Genomic DNA, 21037 nt, shown 5'->3' with positions numbered 1-21037 from the left:
CCTTTTCAATAGTTTCCATGTCACACGAATTCATGGTGTTGTGACCACACAGTTTTGTATGTACTCGTCAAAGGTTCGAATATGCTAATACCTCAAAAGTATTTTCGTTAAATCCACAGAGAGAGGTTTATTTGGCTTCATTCAGAGTTTCCTGGCTTTACATACATATTTTAACAACTCTTCTATGTACGTTTGGTGGATGAATACTTAGAGAAAGTTGAGAGCTAGAGTCATATGTCTTTTAATCTTTTCTTTTTACACTATAAATGTTGATAATATTTCGTAGAATTATATTTTAGCTTATTATTATTTTTTAATTTTTACAAACATATCCCCTCTTAAGGAGAGGAGATGGCAAACTAACCCCCGGCAGAAGCACAGTCGGCCGGGGTTCAGGGCTTCATATTATTTTTATTATTATTCCAGCCGTTAACTGTCCACAGCTGGACATAAGCTTTCCCCATAAGAGGACTTTCACCAGTAGTTGTCACACTTCACAGGCGGGTTGGCAACCGCAGTTAGGCTTTTAGAGATTTTTTAAGAGAGACGCTGCTGTCCATCTCTCGTCCTTCCTTAGTTACCTCTTACAACACTTACGTGAAAGGAAGGAGTGGCCCATTTGATTTTTTAATTCCACTAACACTAGCACGTGTGTACGTGTATATGATACGTAAATGATATGTATATGGTACGCAACATTTGGTGCAGGGGACTGTTCGCCATTATAAGAGGCTCTGTGACCTTCCCCATTAGTGATCAACCCTCCGTAGCGATTGATGGTTTCTTATGGATACTAAAGATTAAATAACCATAATATTATACACTCTTTACCATACTTTGTATATTGTATTATTTTCACACTATTTAAATTTGGTATAATATTTAAAAAAAAAATTCATGAACACAGAGCTAAGAAAATAAAAAAAAAATGTGTATAAACTCATATATTTGCATATTATGTTTTTAAATACATACTACAAATGTTTCTGTATTTGTTTGTTTGTTAGTGTAACATGTAAATAAGGCAATTCACGTGATATACTAACAAACAAACAATTTAATCACAGAACGATTAGTGAACAAAACTATTACCTAACTAAAAATTTTAATATTTTATATTTTAATATTAGCAATCAATAACCGATAATTAACGTCAAAGGCACCGGCCATTAAGTCCGCAACTTTAAGCGTGACAGTGACAGCTTTCGTTGTGTTTATAGTTTTTTTTATTATTATAATTTTTTATTATTATAATTTTATATATAACATCATTATATTTGTATCACTTTTTATTATTTGCTAGCTTTTACTCACGACTTCCTCTACGTGGCTGGAATATATCGATTGACCGGGATGACTGGAATAAACAGCACCTATCTCCTTCTCCATCTCAAGTACTATATGAGATGGAATGTATACGAGTACTAAATTTCATGATGATTGGTTGAGCCATTAAAGCGCTAAAGGGCTAAAGCTTTCACATTTATAATACAACTGGCTTTACCTACTACTTCGTGCTTGTTGATTGTAGAAGTGTGAAAACCAATTAAGATGAAATATTTTTATATCATATCGATTTTAGCCTCACGTACAACCAGTTATATATATATATATATATATATATATATATATATATATATATATATATGTATATATGTTCGTAATTGATAATATGTTATTATATGGGTAAATTCTACTGAAATAAATTATATGATATACATATATATTCTTGATTAGTTTCGAGCTCAATAGCAGCCTTTATTCATGAGCGCGGTTCACGGCGGTTCTCCTTTAATCAAAGGTTGTCTGTAAGAGACTCCCATAATGATAAGACCGCCTTCTGCACCTTTATGTATATATTTTAATCTGAACCTTAGGCTACTGTATTTCACTGAAATTTTCTAATTGTTATTATATATTTTTATGTTCTTGTTGCAATAAAGAGTTAAATAAATAAATAAATCTTGCTTAAATAATAACATTGTTGGTTAAAAATAAATATATATAAACTATCAACATATATGATACACTTGTATATAATGATAACGTTTATATAAAATTCTATAGCGGAAATTACCTGTTTGTGATTTTGTTAGAAATCTCGTACGCTATATATGGAATTTCGAGAGTAAGATAACAAAGTGAGATTAACTCACATCTGATACGAAGTTGTGATTGTATTTTTTGTACAACTACTAGTTTAAACCTGCGACTTCGTTCGTGTGTCCGAGATATTTTGATTAACTGTGATAGAAATGTTGCATGTGTCCCTCTCTTTTCAAAATGCTATCAATGAATTTGAAATGAATCAAATTTCGTGGCGCTTAATGACTTGACCAAAGATTCTGAAATTTGGTTTACACATATTTGTATTGGTATTGAAAGAACACACATAATAGTAAAAGAAGTCACAGCTTAGATACTTATATTAAGTAATCGTAATATATATATATATATATATACTTGTTTGGTATACAAATTGTGAATCTGTAATTGGCTAATGTGTGGTGTAAATATTATATTTTTTTAATTAATCTAGATATAAACTGTTGATTTCAGATGCAATATTAAAATAAATAAATAAAAATTATAAAAAAAAAAAAGTTTTACAAACAATAGTGAAGCTAAATACAGGAATATTAATTCCATAATAACTCCGCATATCCAGCTATGAAGTTGTGTAGTACAGCAGTAAGAATACATTATACATGATGACAAATACTAAAATATTACTGTTTTTCTTTAACAGTTAAGCAAAAACAGGTCATTAATCTTCCAGTAGAACATACAAACTTCCTGTACGAATTAGTATGCAACGCCAGAACTCCAAAGTTATATATTTACTGTTGTCGTAAATCCGCAAATGGTTACTTGCATTTATTGTTTTATCTGTGGTCGTAACTCAATAGCTGTTCTTTTAAATACTATTTCAACCAAAGAAGACAGTTAGTGACAGGCCCACTGTGACAATGTAACAGTCCTATTGCTAGCAATGTGTCAGATGTAATGGTTTTCCCTGAAAACTATGACATAACATAAAATCCCCTCCTTATGTACATAATAGATGTGAGTATACACATAGAATATTGATGAAAAAATGTGCAACCACAAAAGGCGGGCCCTATCGTTTAAAGCAATTTCTGACTGACAATCTTACATAAAGAAGTGGGAGAGATGATAGATGGTGATGATGATCAGGCACAGTAAATATAGAAAAAATAAAAAATGCATTATATTCAAAATACCTATCGTGGTCAATTCTTTGTTAAATTCCTTTATAGATTAGTATGCAAGTCAGACCTCCAAATTTAGATTTTTAATGTTATTATTTTAAATGTTATGTTAATTTTTAACGATGTATATATACGTATAACGAAATGAGATGCTGTGACGCAAAGCGCTGTACGCCCGGATGATCCGGATGACCGGATGAAGTTGAAACAATTGTCGGAAACGACAAACGTAGTAACTTTATAAAACTCATATATATATATATGTGTAGTACTGGTTGTAGGTAGTTATTATTAGTATTTAGTAGTATCTCAATTTCTGTCAATTATAATTTGTACCTATTGTTTCAACATTCAATTTCTACATTTTTTTTTTTTTTTTTTACAACACAGGGGGCAAACGAGCATGCGGCTCACCTGATGGTAAGTGACTACCGCCGCCCATAATCACCCACAACACCTACGGCATTGCAGGTGTGCTGCCGGCCTTTTAAAAAGGAATATGCTCTTTTCTTGAAGGTTATGTTGTCGTATCGGTTCGGAAATACTGCTGCTGGAAGTTGATTCATCCATATCAAATTGATATTGACAGTTGTTAACACACGCCTTCACACACGCGTATACACTTATTACATTGAAATCATTATTAATAAGTAAATACGTATTAGACTTAATCTATTGATAAGTCCTGTTTTTTTTTATACAACTTAGAATGGCAAATAAGCTGACGGCCCACCTGATGAAAAGTGGTAACCGTCGCCTATAGACATGAGCAGCACCCTGGATATAACAGAGTATACTGTTTCGCCCATGATATCCGCATTGCCATTCCTGAGGACTCAGATGTTATTCCTCTGTACTCTAAATTCACGCCATTCCACCCTTCAAACCGAAACACAGCCATACAAACACAACTGCTTCACGTACTTCGTACGTTTGGATTTCATAAATAGGAAAACCAATGAAATAGAACACTTTTAGATGGCGTATCACAATATATATATATATATATATATATATATATATATATATATATATATATATATATATATATATATATATATATAGTTATAATTTTGTTATGTTAGCAAAATAATTAAAAGGATTATACGATAAAGACGTTCACTTAGTCATGTACACTATATTTTGTTATTTTTGTACATTATGTAAAATTGCGGTCAACAATTTTGTACAACGTGTGCTTCCCAATTGATTAACTGGGAATTCTAAGCACTCTGTGGTAATAAGGCAAACTTTGCTTATACGTTAGTCGTAACCCGCTGACAGCTGGGGGATTTACTTGTCAACCTTCACATATACTGAACTTTGAATTCCATATTACTGAACTACGTGATAATTGAAATATTATCGTCATATATATCTATACGTCGCGTCGCCTAGCAACTCCGCTTTTAAAGACCTCCCTTAGTGGATCATAATTAAATTGTGTATCTGATTCAAATATTGTCTTACTAGTTATATATTGTGGTGTTGCTCGCCTAATTTACAACAAACTGAAGGTGTTGGAATTTTTCTTTGTTTGTGTATTAGCATTTCATGTAAAAATGATCGTATTTTTATAGTATGTTACGATAAATATAGGTTATAGAAAGTTTATAAAATTACTCTCAAAAGGGGTTAGTTTGTTAATTTAATTAAAGAAAGTCATTGGCTACGTCATCTCGTAGGAAATTAATTATAAAAAAAAGTTTCACAAAAGTGACTGCGATGGACAGTAGCTACAAATGACTAAAGTCAAAGACATACCAGAGGGAGACTTTGTACAAAAGTCGATTGCTTGGGTACCTCTGTCCCATTCGTGTTTCTACCGTGAAGCAGTTGTGTTTACATGGCTGTGTTTCGGTTTGAAGGGTGGGATATGGCGTGAATTTACAGAGTACAGAGGAATAACACCTGAGTCCTCAGGAATGGCAACGCATAGGGGGTATCATGGGCCAAACAGTATACTCTATTATTTCCATGGTACTGCTCATGTCTATAGGCGACGGTTACCACTTTCCATCAGGTGGGCCGTCAGCTTGTTTGCTATTCTATGTTGTGTAAAAAAAAAAACATAGCTAGATACACTTAAAAGACAGATCACGCGAAATTTGTATTTCTCAGATTTATACGTTGTCACCACTCGCCGCGCAATACTGTGTGGCTCGAAGTATTTTTAATACCTATAAAAACCGGTTCGTTTAGTTTCGTTTCCTCGAGAAAGACCCTTTTAGAAAGTATTCCCTGTCTATAAACATAAAGTCCCCACTATAAGGGATAGTTATTTTATGTCACTGCTCGGTTCGGACCTATACGAGCTCTGATATCGACTCAAGCATCAGATGGTGAGTGCTTAAGAAGTTAACCTCTTAATTAAGTGCAGTTTTGTTAGTATGATCACTGAATCTTGATTGTATTGTTTTTGCGTAGTTTTCTGAGATTAATTTACTAAACGTGGGTTTATTATGTAATAAGTATAGCATTTTTAATAATAAGTAACTACTTATTATTAAAATGTTGTTGACCTTGACATGAAGTTGACATAGCTAAGCATATGTAAGTAAAGTTTTAGAATAAATTATAATTTTTATCCATGTTAGCTACCAAACCGGAGGGCTTAATATTTTGACTGTTGAATCTTTTTTAAATATTTATTTGTTAATAAATACAACAAACGCAAGCTAAGGGATGGAGATGAGATGAATTGTTAAATGTCGCGGGGAGTTAAGGGAAGCTGGTGGCTCTACGTTATGGGTAAACTGACAGTTGTAAAATATAAATATATATATATATATATATATATATATATATATATATATATATATATATATATATATATTCTTTATTGTACTTGAACAATAGTGTTTAACAACTTGTTAGAAATCTCTAGTATAGTATTATCAACTTATAGATATTATTATAAGATAGTTCTTATTTAAATCAGTTTAAAATAATTTTCTATAATAGTATAACAATGTAGCGCTACTAAATTGCGAATAGAGTGCGCGGATAATAAATTCGTCCTAACTGCTAGCACTTACAGAATACTCAGTTATAGACTTTTCCTTGTTTTGTTTTGGTCTCTTAAACTCTGCATTAGGGTTGGCAGATAGCGAGCAAAAATATTTAGTGTTGTTTCATTAATATTTTTCCTAACAATTTTCTTTCATTTAAAAAAATCAATTTACGGCATCTTGTTGTAAACAAGATCTATGATTTTGAAAAATGTATATTAAATTGTGGAGAAATAAGCTAAATTTTTGTTTGTTATTTTTATAATAAAATAAAGTAACTATGTTTATCTTTTTGATCGACTTAAAAATGATGGTGGTATTATTGCGAGACGTCTTGTTAAATGATTCATTTGATCAATAAGCCACAAGAGACTAAAAAATAAAATAAAACTCATAAAATTGATTTTTTTTTGTTTTTTGCATTTTTCGTAACACTTTATTGTTTTTTTTCCTTTTTACTATATATTTTTATTATTTCCTTAGTTACATATATAAAATTACCCAATAATATACAATTTGAAAAATACTCCAAGGGTTACTGACCTATTGATCTATCCATATCCGCCCGCCTTGTACATCCGACGCCCCACGGAAGCAGCCCTAATGACCCAATATGAAGCAAACAGAATCTTTATATCTACTTCTGTTAGAAAAAAAGCTATCGATCTAAGAGTTCAGAAGTTAAGTTAACTTAATTGTATAAGTTTGTTAGACTTAAGGGAATCATATCTTGGTTAAGTTAATTAAGATAAGTAATGAATTATGACTATGCAACCTTTTGTTAAATTGTTAGAGAAATGTTAACTCTTTTTACCGGCATAAGAAAATTAAAGAGATTTTTGTATGTTTAAAAATTACCCATGTCTCAATTTGCTTAAGAATAAATTTTTATTCTGTTTTAACCCCACTGAATTATAAGCAACTTTACTACTAGAATTAACTATTTGAATTACTAGAAACCAGCCCGCATGGATACAAGACAACAGCGCCACTTAACAGTCCTATCTTGCAAGTTGGAACAAATAATACAAATTTACAAAATTTCTTTCAAATCGGTTGCCGCTCAAGTGTTTTTAATGAAACTTCAGATATTAATATGAACAAATATCGTGACACGAGCTTTTTATATATAAATTGTAGCAAACAAACTTATCATACAAAGATATATTATACGTACCTTTAAATAGTTACGTATTAATTTACATAGACCAATTGAATTTTACCTGCTTTTTTATCTTTTTTGTAACTGAAAGGGATCCACTTAACGAGACATTATTTGTCTAATAAAAAAATCATTTTAACTCGTTTAGCTGACGGTCACGTTTACAAATTATAAAAAGTTTTGTGTCGACGCTTGTCAAAACAGGACCGTTCGCGAAACACGAAAACTGGGGAAAGGTAAAAGTAAAATATAACTCGGAAACATTTTGACGCGTTCGTTGTGGACCCTCCGTGATCGCGCATTTTAAAGTTAAAATGTTCAACATTTTATATTTTTATTAGTGATGTGTCGAATCCGCCTTTTTGGCATTCGAGTATTTTGATATCGAGATATCGAGTAGGTACCTGAATGAATATTCGAGTACTTCGTCGGATTCCGATATTACTACAATTGATTTTTAAAGCTTATTTGTAATGAAAATAATAACGTTTTACTATACAAATATTTAAAATTCTGTTTTATCTAAAAAGTGTTTAACAAAACTCTAATCTTATAAGAAATTAAAACTTCCTACATACAAATCTATTTTACAGTGTTTTGTCACTTTCTTCTAAACTGAAAATTTAGCACAAAAGAAAGGGACAGTTCAATAGCTAAAATAGGTTTATGAGAGATTTGACTTTTTTATGAATAAGAAGGTTAAGGGTTAAATATAATTCACGTATTATTATTTATTCTGTGTAATAATAATTAATTGTAATTTTATGTGCCGAAATATTCAGATTATTATATTAAATTTATTATTCTAAACACCTTTTATTTATTTCTATATACGTTTTCTATATTTTTTTATAAGAAAGTCTTTGTTATTAAAATAACAAAGACTTTCTTTTGTTTAAACACAAACAAAAGTTACACACGCTTTTGTTATAAGACGTTTAAACATGTTTTGAATATCTATCTATCGCAAGTATAATTTTTTTATGATAATAAGATTATTTAATAATTTTGCCCTTGGCAATTAAGATAAAAAATAATGAAACTACAAAACATACAAAAACTTAAGATAAACTAGCGATTAGTATCCGAGTATCGTAAGTATAGAAAGTTTGGGTACACAATACTCGAATCTTGTATTCGAGTGTTTTGTTTGTATACAAATTTCGTATTTAATGGAGTACCTAAGTACCCAATAGATAATTCTGGTCAGCCTTACTCAGCACATCACTAATTTTTATGAAAAATTATCCATCACACGCACCCTTCCTGGTATTTACAATCATATTTCTTACCCACACCGGAGTTTGGACGGTTTATGCTCTTAATATTAGATTAATTATGTACGTTTTAGATCTCGCCTACTCTGAATTTAAAGCTGATTTTCCTATGGTTATTTTTAACCGGCTACAAAAAGAATTGTTTTTATTCAACTGTATTGTTTTCCGCTTGTATATTACGTGATATTTTTTTTAGTTAGGAATTTATTTTAAAGTATTTTTTAAATTGATTTGGTTCTTTATTACGCCCAATATTAACTTTGTCGATGTTGGAATATATTTCTTTAATGAATATGACAAATAAATCGGTAAGAAATGACTGTTTATCTATAATATATAAAAAAAAAGTACTTAATTGATTTTAAAAATACTTTCACATATAGAAACATTATCAACGAGTTACTTGGACTGTACTTTATTTACTTGAAAAAATCAAAGATCCTTACAATAATTGTTATTGCCCATGTGGAACCATATTGTTAGTTCAATACAAAAACATTTAGCAGAACGTCCTGTACTAAATCCCTCCGAGTCGTTAAGTGTTTAGCAAATAAATAAATACAGGAAAAACCAAACTAGAATTTAGAGCTATGTTTGCAAAATGTGTTTACATGAGGATATTCCTTTCGAGTTGAGGGTGTGATCGTTTAAAAGGTGTTTAGGTGGGTAGGGCTGTACGAACTGTTATTATATATCGTGACGGTGAAATATGCAAACCAACATCTTTGGGTCTTCGATTATGATTCTCCAAGGCTAACATTCACATTTATATGTTTAAGATAAGTTTTTTCATACAAAAAAATATTTTTCTAAGTCAGTAATAACTGTAATAACTGACAGAGCTATGAGAAAACAAACATAAAAGAAATACATCCGAATGGAAAACCTTTTTTGAAGACAGATGAAAAAAGATAAAACCTCATCGCAGCAAGAAATGAGTATCTATATTGGATAAGTTTACATGATTTTATTCGACAAATTGACCTATAGATTTGCAAAGCAATTTGGATCCATAATATATTCATCTTATGGAGATATATTCCCCCATTTGCATTGTGAAACAGTCTACTGAAATGGTTGTTTATTTTACTTATTTATTCATTATGAAAGCAGATGTTCGGGGTCTAATCATATTAAATATAATGGTTAAAAAAGAGCTAGCCGCCTTTAAACATTCCTTATTAGATGTCGGGAGATTTATATAAAAAAATATAAGGCGAAGATATTTTAAAACTTCAATTTTGCAGAGGTATTTTAATCTTCGTTAAATATGCCACCTATTGAAGAAAAAATACTTTTTTGCTTATCATTAAGAATAATAATAATACGTAAATAAGTTTTTTTTATTCATATATATCCTACTGAGGTGGCAAACAAGCACACGGCCCATCTGATGGTGAGCGGTTACCGTAGCCTATGAACACCTGCAATACGGTTACAGGGTTATTACGCGCACGTTGCCGACCCTAAAGAAATTTATCTTTACCTCTTTATCCCTCTTTTGAAGAACCCCAACATATATTTTAATTATCAGATAGTTTAAAATATATTTGATGAATTGGAATTGTATATTATCTGTTCCTAAATATTACTTTTTTATCTTTAGGTCAGGACTCTCACGGGATAAGCAGAGAAGTTGAGAGAACCGATCCCTATATAAAATAAATGATGTCACATACGTTTTTTCCCAAAATATTTTTGTGTCACATACATTTTTCCTCCTATTGTGGGCTATTCTTAATCTATGTACTGAAGGAAGTCGAATAACATTTTTGTGTACGAATATAAGTTCTCGACATATTTGCATATAATGAAAAAAACTGATTGCAAATCTTCAGGAAAAATAATATGTCTGTTGATTCATCCGATCTTAAAATATACTTGGTTATAAGGAATAAGATTTCCTTTGTAAATATGATGATAGGATAGTCTGTTTCCCCCAGTACCTGTTTTTTCCTTTTTCGTATTTTGTATCTAGGTAACTTTAATTCTTATAACTAACGGGATCTTGCCACGATTATTCATTGGAGCGCGTCGATATATCGACCTTGTAATCGATATATTGAGCAAAGTCACGGTTACGACATCACTGATGAAATGACGATATGACTTAAGGACGTAAATGTATATCTGTGGGTCTATCATGAAATGAAATTCCGAATTTTCGGATGCAATTTCGTGTTTTTATTCATACTAAAATCGGTCCAGTAAATGGAGCTTAACATTTCGTTCGTCATAAATCCTACCATAAAAGTCCAAAGGAACGGTATTTTAATATTTTTAAGCGATGTGTGTATAATTTTAATGTCAAATTTGTACTTCGCTCGGCCCCGAAACTTCGAAAAACATTTCATGGTAGGCCCTCTGTTTGCCTTCTTTTTTCAACGTTTATTTTCGACAGGAAAAGCACTATCAGAACTCATTCAAATGTTATCTCAATAGTAGAAACTAACGACGTCACTAAGTTTGTGGGTTTTATTTATTTAACTTTTTATTGCACCAAAAACATAAAAATATACAATGACAATTAGAAATTTCAAGTGAAATATTGTAATATAAAGTACAGTTTAAAATAGGTATGATATTTAGGAGTCGATATTGGATTAAAGAAGCTGGAAAATTAATCTATGCATCCACATAGAACTAGCAACACAATAAAATGAATGGAAATCATAGTATTGTACAGTTATTTATATGACTCGGGTCAAATATTGACATTTATTAGTATCATAAAATACTTAACTGCTTTATATTGTGACAATTCAGTGAACTGTTCGGATACATTTCATCCAAATGTTTTGTTTTTTGTTTGAAGTGACAGGGGTTATTTGGTTTTTATAATTTTTTTTCTTGTTTACCCTTATGAAAAAGGGTAAACAAGGGCAAAGGGAGCGAAGCCCATACAGCCTAGTCTAACTTGAAATTTTCTTTATTGTAGCAAGATATAATATTTTCTTAATATTAAAGTGAATTCCAAAATTGTTGTCCATAATAGTTAAAATACAATAGGTTTAGAGATGTGTAACACTTCATAATCGACGTTATTACCTACAGATGAATAAAGATCTTAAATGACATTGAGTGATCGAATAATCGAAATTTCTGTCGACAACAGAAATGTTTGGTTAACTAAACGTTCCTAAGTAAACAAGTCAATTGAAAGTTGGGAATAACGGGATTACGGATCCATGTGACGTCGAATTAGATTACACCATTATATAGTTTACTAAATTTTAGTTATATCCGTTAAATCGTTTAATCGTGATTTGTGCATCAAATGGTGTAACATCTTATCGTCTTTGTGAACGTATCCGTTTATATCTAACTAGTTGTAACCCACGGCTTTGCCCGCTTGAGTTAGGATTACAGTATCTTTGGTGGAATTCGGAATTCATCTTTATAAGTAACATTTGCAGGTACTAATAGGAATCCTGTGGAAGTGGGGGGGGGGGTATAGATAGTAAGGGGTATAACAGCCTTAGCAATGGGACTGTTACAGTACACCCTACCAGGTCCACTTCTACGCGGTTCCCCCTGGAAATTATCTTGGTTAATCCTAGTGGAATACGTCACTGATCAGTTTCCATTGTCATCTGTCATCCCCAATTGTACACGCGGGTTTACCATTTCATTACCATCCATTAAAAATATCTGTGGATGTGGTGTAAGTGTTCCCATTTATATAAATTATTAACTGAATTGGAAATACTTTACGGATTATTATGTATCTAATTTATACGGTAATATAACGTATACATCTAATAAGCTTTCTCTTTTGTTTCAGGTACATATGCACAATATTCAAGATATTAACAAAATAAGTGTGGTAAGAAATAGATAAAAAATAAACGTCAATTTTGGTATATATTTATTTATTTATTATTACATCAGCCATTAACTGTCCACTGCTGGACATAGGCATTTTTCATAAATGAGGGGCGGATGATGCGAGTTGGCAACCGTAGTAAGGCTTTAGCTATATTTCAAGAAGGACGCTGATGCCCATTAATTTGACTGGAGTTAATTTAATACTGGGACTTATTTCGATTTTTCCATCTTTGCGCTTGCATTGTGCTGTGATTCCCCTCTTACGATTTCCATAAAAAATTTGCATCCCCAGAAAATGCATGAAACATTGTATTTTATTCCGTCAACGAACAGAAAGATTATATTAACTGAAGTAGTGGCTCTCGCTACTTTGTTCGTGTGGTTTTCAAAAATAGGAAAACGAATGAAATATATGTATCAACTCTAGATGATATATCAAAATAAAACATATAATAACACCATTTAAAGTTAGACCTTTAGGAGCATAACTGTTAAAACAGCATCCAATTTGGTGCAATAGTTTTTGCGTAATGCCAGAACAAACAAAAAAAAATAGTTTTATTTTGGGTTCTATTGTTTTATTATTTTATTTATTTATTTAATTAATAATTGTACACACCAGTTATAAGAATATGACACAGGTAATCAAATGTACAAAGGCGAGCTTAACTCTAATAGAGTTTTCTTTTGGCTCTTATTAGTTTTCATAATCATCATTTCACCTCTTCATATCCATTTTTCTTCAATATCTCTCATGTACAGACATTCTCTAGTTACAATTTTATTATATTAGTACCTAAAAAGGATTGTAACTTAATAGAATGTTGGATACTTTATCGTTATCAAAGGAGAACGCTCTGAGTTGTAAAACTAATCATACTTTGCACAAAGAAAGTTATAAAGGATACTCATGAACTGAAAAACTTTGAATTAAAAGAACACAACAGTAGTTCATAGTTTGCCTTCAGTATTTTCTGTATAAAAGATATAAACCAACTCCGATTATCACGTAGTGGCCTTAAATCCTCGAGGGGCACACCCTTAGAAGTTTTTTCTTGAGACTGTAATTCTAAGTAACAAACAGTTAGCAAAAGTTTCGGGTACTACAATTTTTCATAGTCTATTGTTATTTTATACTAGGTATGCAGTATATTGCCGTGTGCTTCTGCGTTGAATGGGCCACATCTTTCTTTTCCGTGGATGTCCTCAGACGCGATAAGGGAATCCCTCTTAAAATATCACCAAAGCCTAACTGCAGTTGTCAATCTACCTGCCAAACGTGCAAATATTGGCAAAACCCTCCAATAGCGGGAAACCTATATTCAGTAGTGGACAGTTAATGGCTGATATGATGATGATAATGATGTAGTGTAGTCTGTCTCAACTGAATGTAAACATACTAAGTGAGAAGAAACCAAAAACATTTTAGATCCTGTCACGCAAAGAAACTTCGAGCATAGCCTCTCCATTGCTCGCTGAATAATTTGAAGCTTTTGCATACGGGAATACATGTACTTATCGAATAATAATAATTAGTATCTATGAAACACATTATGAAGTTAATTTGACTCATTATAAGGTATTAACGACCCAGAACTGGCAGGAATCGAACACGGGATATTAATTAGGCAACATAAAGACGTTACTTTGTTGTTGTTGTCATAAACAATGAAACATCATCTAATATCAGAGATGTTTCATTATTAAATAAGAGAGGGTATCCAGATGTCGCCAGCGGCATTGCTCCTATATCTTTCTCATAATTTAATAAAAAGTTTTCTCAAAGTAAGAAAGTGAGGGTATATTTAAATTCTAAACATTCTCAAGTTTCAAATCTATGGGAAGATAAATATATGAGAAGAAAAACAAAATGGCTCAAGTAAGCCTTGTTATGTCCTGATTGAACTGTCAAAGAGATCTATTAATTAAATATCCCTTCCCCCTTGGTGACATGGTGGAGGATAACACCCCTCATCCACTCTCCCTCCTCACGTTACATTCCACTAGATAATCACATTTTAATACTGATCTATGCGCTATTGAAATATGAGTGTAGGCGGCATTCGACTTGATAGATACGTTTTCAGTCATATGCATAAGATAGAACGAAACAGCAACGTCTGGCGTCTTCTTTTTTCTCCTGTGTGTACAGTAAGCAAGTATATTCATAGTAGATGAGTAGTTTACTGCAGGGAGATTTTGCGCAAAAAATATCTGCACGAGTGTCTATCGCTTGCGCATCTCTGCTGTAAAGCAATTGTGCCTGCATGGCCGTGTTTTTGTTTTTTAAATGCGAGGAAATAGAATGGTTACTCTGCCTGCGCTATTGGTATATGGATGGTATGTGAGGATCAAAGCAGGAAACCTATCGTGAGGAATTAACCACTATAGTTTCCAGGGGTAACCGCGTGGAGTCGATCTAATAGACTATATTGCTAGCAATGGGCCTTTTAGATCGCCATCGCCGTTAAGATTTGAAGGGCAATTAAATTACAGGAATATAGTGGTATAACACCATAGTTTGCAGGAATGGCAACTGTGTCTGAGATACAGGTTTTATAACCTAGTTCAGACACAGATGTTTAGGCTGATCCAAATGTATAAATGAATTCGTACCTACTTTTACTGTAATTTCCAGTGCTGAGTTTGTTACAATCATGGTTATGCAATAAAGTTATTATTATTATTATAGTTTGCAGGAATGGCAACGCATGAGGGGTACCATGTACTTCACAGAATATACAAATAATATGTCCATGCTGCTGTTCATGTCTAAAGACGATGGTTGCTATCTAAATAGATCTAATGTAACTTATGTACAGGGTCAGTATATCTGTAATTTTGTTAGTGCTTATAGATGATTATCTCTTTCCATTAGACAAGCCTAGCTTATCTGTCGTCCCTAATAATAAAAAATACGTGCCAAAATTAAAATTCTTATCACATGTCGAAAATATAATTCACATCTGTAGGTGTTTTATGTAAAACATTTGCAAATCTCTCGAGGCGGAAGTTTCTGTGACTCCTAAAGCTTTAGCTACCGAATAAAAAAAGTTGGGCAAAGTGTGCCTGCCTGTCGCATTTCCATAGTAAATTACTAGGTTTTGTTTGCGTCTTCGCTTGCTTTTTTTACATCAAGTACTGGCATATTACAAATGTAAATAATAGAAACATTCTGCCGCCAAGCAGCTCTGCTTGTTTTTTAAATACACAATCTGGACTTAACGTGATAATGCGTGGAATTATGGTCATGACAGGACTTTACCTGTGACTATGGTTTGAAGTGTAGGGTATGGCAGTGAAATTACAGATTATTAAGAATGTTAGAGTACCGTGTTTGTTGTAGTGTATTTTGTGATATCAATTATTGGTATTTTTTATAGTCTATAAGCGACAATTAACACTTTCTATCTGGTGGGCAGCCATCTTGTTTACTATTTTAAATTGTATTTTCATGTGGTTTCGTAAAGTTATTGTTAATTTGCCAATATTTTTAAATGTAATATGTGAATGGTTGCCATTTATTTTTTACCCACTTTAAAAAGAAGGAGAGGTTCTCAATTCGGCTGTATTTTTTATCTTTCTTACCTCATAACTCCTTCAGTTATAAACCTATTTGGAAAATTCTTTGTTTATCTGAATGGATATACTCACAGACTAGTCTCATATAAATTTTATCAAAATTGATTCAGTCGTTTAGTCTTTAAATCATAATAACTGATTTTGCTACAATTGAGGTCGGTGTTTTTTTCTGGAACACAATTTTTAGTTATAATTATCCTGCTATTATTCCATAGAATTTCGACGTAATATATTAAACCCTATTGTAGTCATTTCAATATTTTCTCCCTTTCTATTATTGTTTTGCTTTCTTCGCACAGTCTGCCCATTTCTTTATTGGTCTTCACTTGCCCTTATCCATCATCCATGTTCATAATTTTTTTAAAACATATTTTTTTTATACTTGCGCATCACATGAATTGTCTTTTCACTAGTGATACTATAAACTTTGATCCATTTTGTTTACACCACACATCCAGTTTTATAAATAAAAATATTCAGTCGCATTACTCTCTCATATAGCCGTCTAAAAAGTTGAATGTACGTATATTATGTCTTCAATGGCTGCACGTGTTAATAAAAGTTCGAGAATTAATTGTGCAACTTTATACGACTGTTTAAGTTGCTGTGATACGTTGTTTTACAAAGATTACTGTTAAACAGGCAAGTTTTAAATGCTCGGTAACATTTGCATAAATAAGAAAATCATAAAATTATTTTACATTTTAAAAACTTCATCTACTGAAATGTAATAGTCACTTACCATCAGGTGAGCCGCATGCTCGATTGCCCCCTGTGCTGTAAAAAAAAAATGTAATAGAAAATGTTGGACTCGAAAAATATGATTCTTACTTTCAAGCGATGACCAGCCAGGAAAAGCACTAGTATTTATGTCTCAAAGTTAGTTGCCTACGGAGAAAATGCCGGGGCAAAGGGGTTAGCCCCGAGGTCCTTATTTGAGCTGCTTATGACGAGTTCCAGTAATGATGCTCCGCCTAATTTACTCTCCTATCTAAAGCCTACTCGACGGAAAGGCGTTAATTAACGCCTATAAATATGAACAGTACCATAGATATGTACCCCCTTATTCATGAAAACTAAAACCTTCTTCGAACCTGTTTTAACTATTACATTGTTTTGTCAGCTTTCAAATTAAGAATGTAGCACTAAAGCAAAGAAAAAACCATTCAATAGCTAAATGGGTTTATGAAAGGTTTGACATTTTTATGAATAAGGGGATTAGTGTTCCCCATTTTCAATGAAAGGATTATATAAAAAATAAAACGTTCTTTTCGTTTTAACTATTTATTTTATTCTTTACTAGCGGCCGGTCCCGGCGTCGCACGGGTGGACATTTTCACATTTTAAAAAGTAGCCATTAAGGCTGCACACGCGACGAAAGCTTAAAAATGGAGTAACTTCTCCCGTTTTCCCAACATTTCCCTTCACTGCTCTGCTCCTATTGATCGTAGCGTGATGAAAAGTATACTATAACCTGCCTAGGAGTATGAAGAATGATTATACCAAGTTTCATTAAAATCCGTCGAGTAGTTTTTGTTTCTATAACGAACATACAGACAAAAAGACAGACAAAAATTTTACCGATTGCATTTTTGGCATCAGTATCGATTACTACCCCCTGATAGATATTTTGGAAATATATTTCACGTAGAGAATTGACCTCTCTATTTTTTACGATTTATAATAAGTATATAGATAGATAGATAGAAGATTATAAGTATAGATATAGATTACACATAAATCATACAATGTTGTAAAAGGGTGTAAATAATATATTAGGACACTGACTAACTTCAAACTGACAGTTGTATATCTCATTTTAAATATCTAAAAACACTGTCCTTGCCTTGTATCTGCATATTGGAAGTTTGCAAATTTATCAGAATATATTCAAACTCATATACCACACTAGGTGCTATGCCTCGTCGCTACAAATCGAATTATAAGAACAAATTGATCAATTAAAATCCAATTTAGTAACACATAGTTCCGGCCTTTATTCAATGTCGGTATTAATTTATAATAAACTACCATCTTATATAAAAAAATGAAAATAAATTTAATAAATTTGTTAGATTATTAAAAAAGCTTCTATAAAATAAGGCCTATTATGATGTAAGAGTGTTTGAGTCATAAAAATGTCTAGTTCTGTCCTAATAGGTTGTCTTTCTCGCTCCCATTACAATACCTAAAAGGTGCATATGAGTTAATTTTTTGTATATTTGTCTACATACTACAGCATGGGGTTCTTCAAAAGGGGGGTAAAGAGGTTTCTTCAGGGTCGGCAACGCACGCGTAATACCTCTGGTATTGCAGGTGTTCATAGGCTACGGTAACCACTTACCATCAGGTGGGCCGTATGCTTGTTTGCCACCTCAGTATAAAAAAATAACATAGTATGAATCCATATGACAATAAAATAAGTAAAGTAAAAAATAAATAATTGGAAAATACTTTCAAAAACAAATATTGGACTCAATTAATAGAATTGATATGAATTGATTATCAAATGCATATCAAAAAACCATCGAATTGGGAATGTCCTCTATTGGTAGAGGCTTAAAAGGTGACCTTTTAACCCTATAATGTTTGTTATACTTTACTAACAAGAAAAAATGTTTCCGACAAAGAGGTGCCTTTGATTTCAAATTCAAATCAGGTGGCTTTGCCCGACCCAAATTATCCTCAAAGGATGGAAACCGTAAGGTAACCCAGATCGAAATAGTTAGTCCCCAGTTTTAACTGTGTTGCCGAGCCTCGTTTAATTTGGAAACAAAATGAAACTGCCTTATTTGCCACTTTACTTATAACGAGAAAAGTTACTATTGGTAAGATGATTGAATGATTTGTGTTTTTCGTTTTCTTCGTAAGTTTTTTTTTTATGATTTGAAATGCAAAACGAATTAACGGTTAACGGCCCACTTGATATTATGTATAAACTGGTTTATTCATAGCTGTATCCCGCGGCTTCTCTCGCGTGAATCAGTACATAAAGTATCCTACGTGCATAACGCACACGTGTACCAAATTTCATTTAAATCCGTTCCGTTTTGCATAAAAGAGTAACAAAAATCCATCCATTCAGTGTTACAAACTATCGCATTTTTAAATGAATTGCACGGGATTTTTACTCAATGCATTAACAAGAATTTAATAAATTTAATATGTTTTTCATTTATAATAACTGTTTAGACTTCATTCGATATATAAAACAGCGTGAAAGTGGATGGATGTAAGTACCATTAGAGGCCTAAATGATAGGTTTGTTTAAATGTTAAATATCCCATGTGGAGGAGTCAAAAAAGAGTTCTCAGTTCTCTCTGCCTATCCCGTAATAGACTTGGGGAGACCATAAATCAAAGTATAGATAATCAAAATGGTAAAATATTTATTGCAAACTTAATCCTAAGTAGAATAGATAGCAGAATACCAATTTTATTACATTTTTCTTATTTATAAACACTGCCTGTCCGTTCCCTAGGGATTACCTGGGTCTTATATATTCTTAGACGTATTGACGATATTTAAGATATATATTCACGAGCTTTTTAATATAATATGAACGCGAAAAGTAGGGTTTTGTGGATAATACATGTTTAGATATAGACGGCGGTTTGCCTGATTTATAGTAGGACCCGATAGACTTTAGGAAGGGAGTTACCGCTCGATTTCACTTGCTCGTATGAAATGAAACGGGATTATATCGACCGTTTGGTATAAGCGCAGCTGTTATGATGAAATTGATACCTGCATTCATATCGGAATAGGCACTTGGTGGGACTGAATGTTTCTCTATCTGTGGCCATATGTATGTAGATTAGAATTTAATGAAACATTTTTTTTTTTTGTTACATATGATAGCAGGTCATCAAATAAAAATTATTGTAAACGCCTATATGAAGTCAATGGATACGAGTGGCTTAGATTTTAGGAGGCGTATTCAATAATGGACATTGAACAATTGACAACTGCAGTTCTGTGTTTATGCTACCCAATATCCTTACCAAATTTCAATTGATAAATTTTGAAATAGTGATTTTTTTAATATGATAATTAATCAATTATTTATTTGCAGAATTCAGATTCACTAATAATATACGGACTTACTTAGTAATCATAAAGGTTTCAATTGCATTATAATTATATCTATTATGTTCGTAATATGTAATTAATAGGGTTCACGAAATATGTGTAAGTAGTTACCTTTTTTTTATGCAACTTAGAATGGCAAACAAGCTGACAGCCCACCTGATGGCAAGTAATAACAGTCGACTATAGACATAAACAGTACAATGTACACAACACTGTTGGGGGGAAAGGGATTATTAGCAATGGAGTTTGACAGCCCCATTGTTAGCAATTTGCCCTATTAGGTCGACCTCCACGTAGTTCCCCCTAGAAACCATCGTGAAAAATTTTTATTGAATTCGTCACGATGGGCTAACTGACCTGCTTTATCCTCACCTATCATCTTTCACTGGTGCCCCGCCGGTGTATACCGTTAGCGCGGGTGGGGTTACCATTCCATTATCACCCATTAAAACATAACACTGTTAAAGATAAGTGTTAATTTTTTTTCAATATAGTACCTATATTTAAACAGCTATTGTAAAAAAAAATGGATTCCATTTTTGGCAAATAAGTCATAAATATATTCATGCACACACATACCCATGTAATTTCACATATTTCCTGAAAATACGCTGCAAAACTTTTACAAATCTAATTTTAGCGTCAGTTGCAAATATTCACTATTTCCCTTCACCATTGCGTGAGTTCGGGAAACGCGAGATTTGTGACGTTAAAAATCGCCAACTCACTGTTATCGGCGGTTTCCTTGCTTTGTACTCACTTCAGGAAGCTCTTTGACAAATTGCTTTTTCCTTTCGATTTTCTTCTGCATTATTATTTAGCCTTAAAACCAGCTTTCTGTAAAAAATACTA

The 21037-nt window shown here is 32.3% G+C and overlaps 1 protein-coding gene across 4 annotated transcripts in view; it reads left to right on the top strand.

Moving 5' to 3' along the window:
* Positions 1-21037, top strand: part of LOC113516136 (beta-1,4-N-acetylgalactosaminyltransferase bre-4-like) — a 224981-nt gene that overhangs the window by 73712 nt on the left and 130232 nt on the right. The window lies entirely within an intron of this gene.

The sequence above is a fragment of the Galleria mellonella genome, unplaced genomic scaffold, assembly GCF_026898425.1.
Source record: "Galleria mellonella isolate WM207_F2 unplaced genomic scaffold, CSIRO_AGI_GalMel_v1 utg266, whole genome shotgun sequence".
Classification (NCBI taxonomy): domain Eukaryota; kingdom Metazoa; phylum Arthropoda; class Insecta; order Lepidoptera; family Pyralidae; genus Galleria; species Galleria mellonella.
The sequence above is the reverse complement of the archived record's forward strand: the minus strand, read 5'-3'. Positions and strand labels throughout refer to the sequence as shown.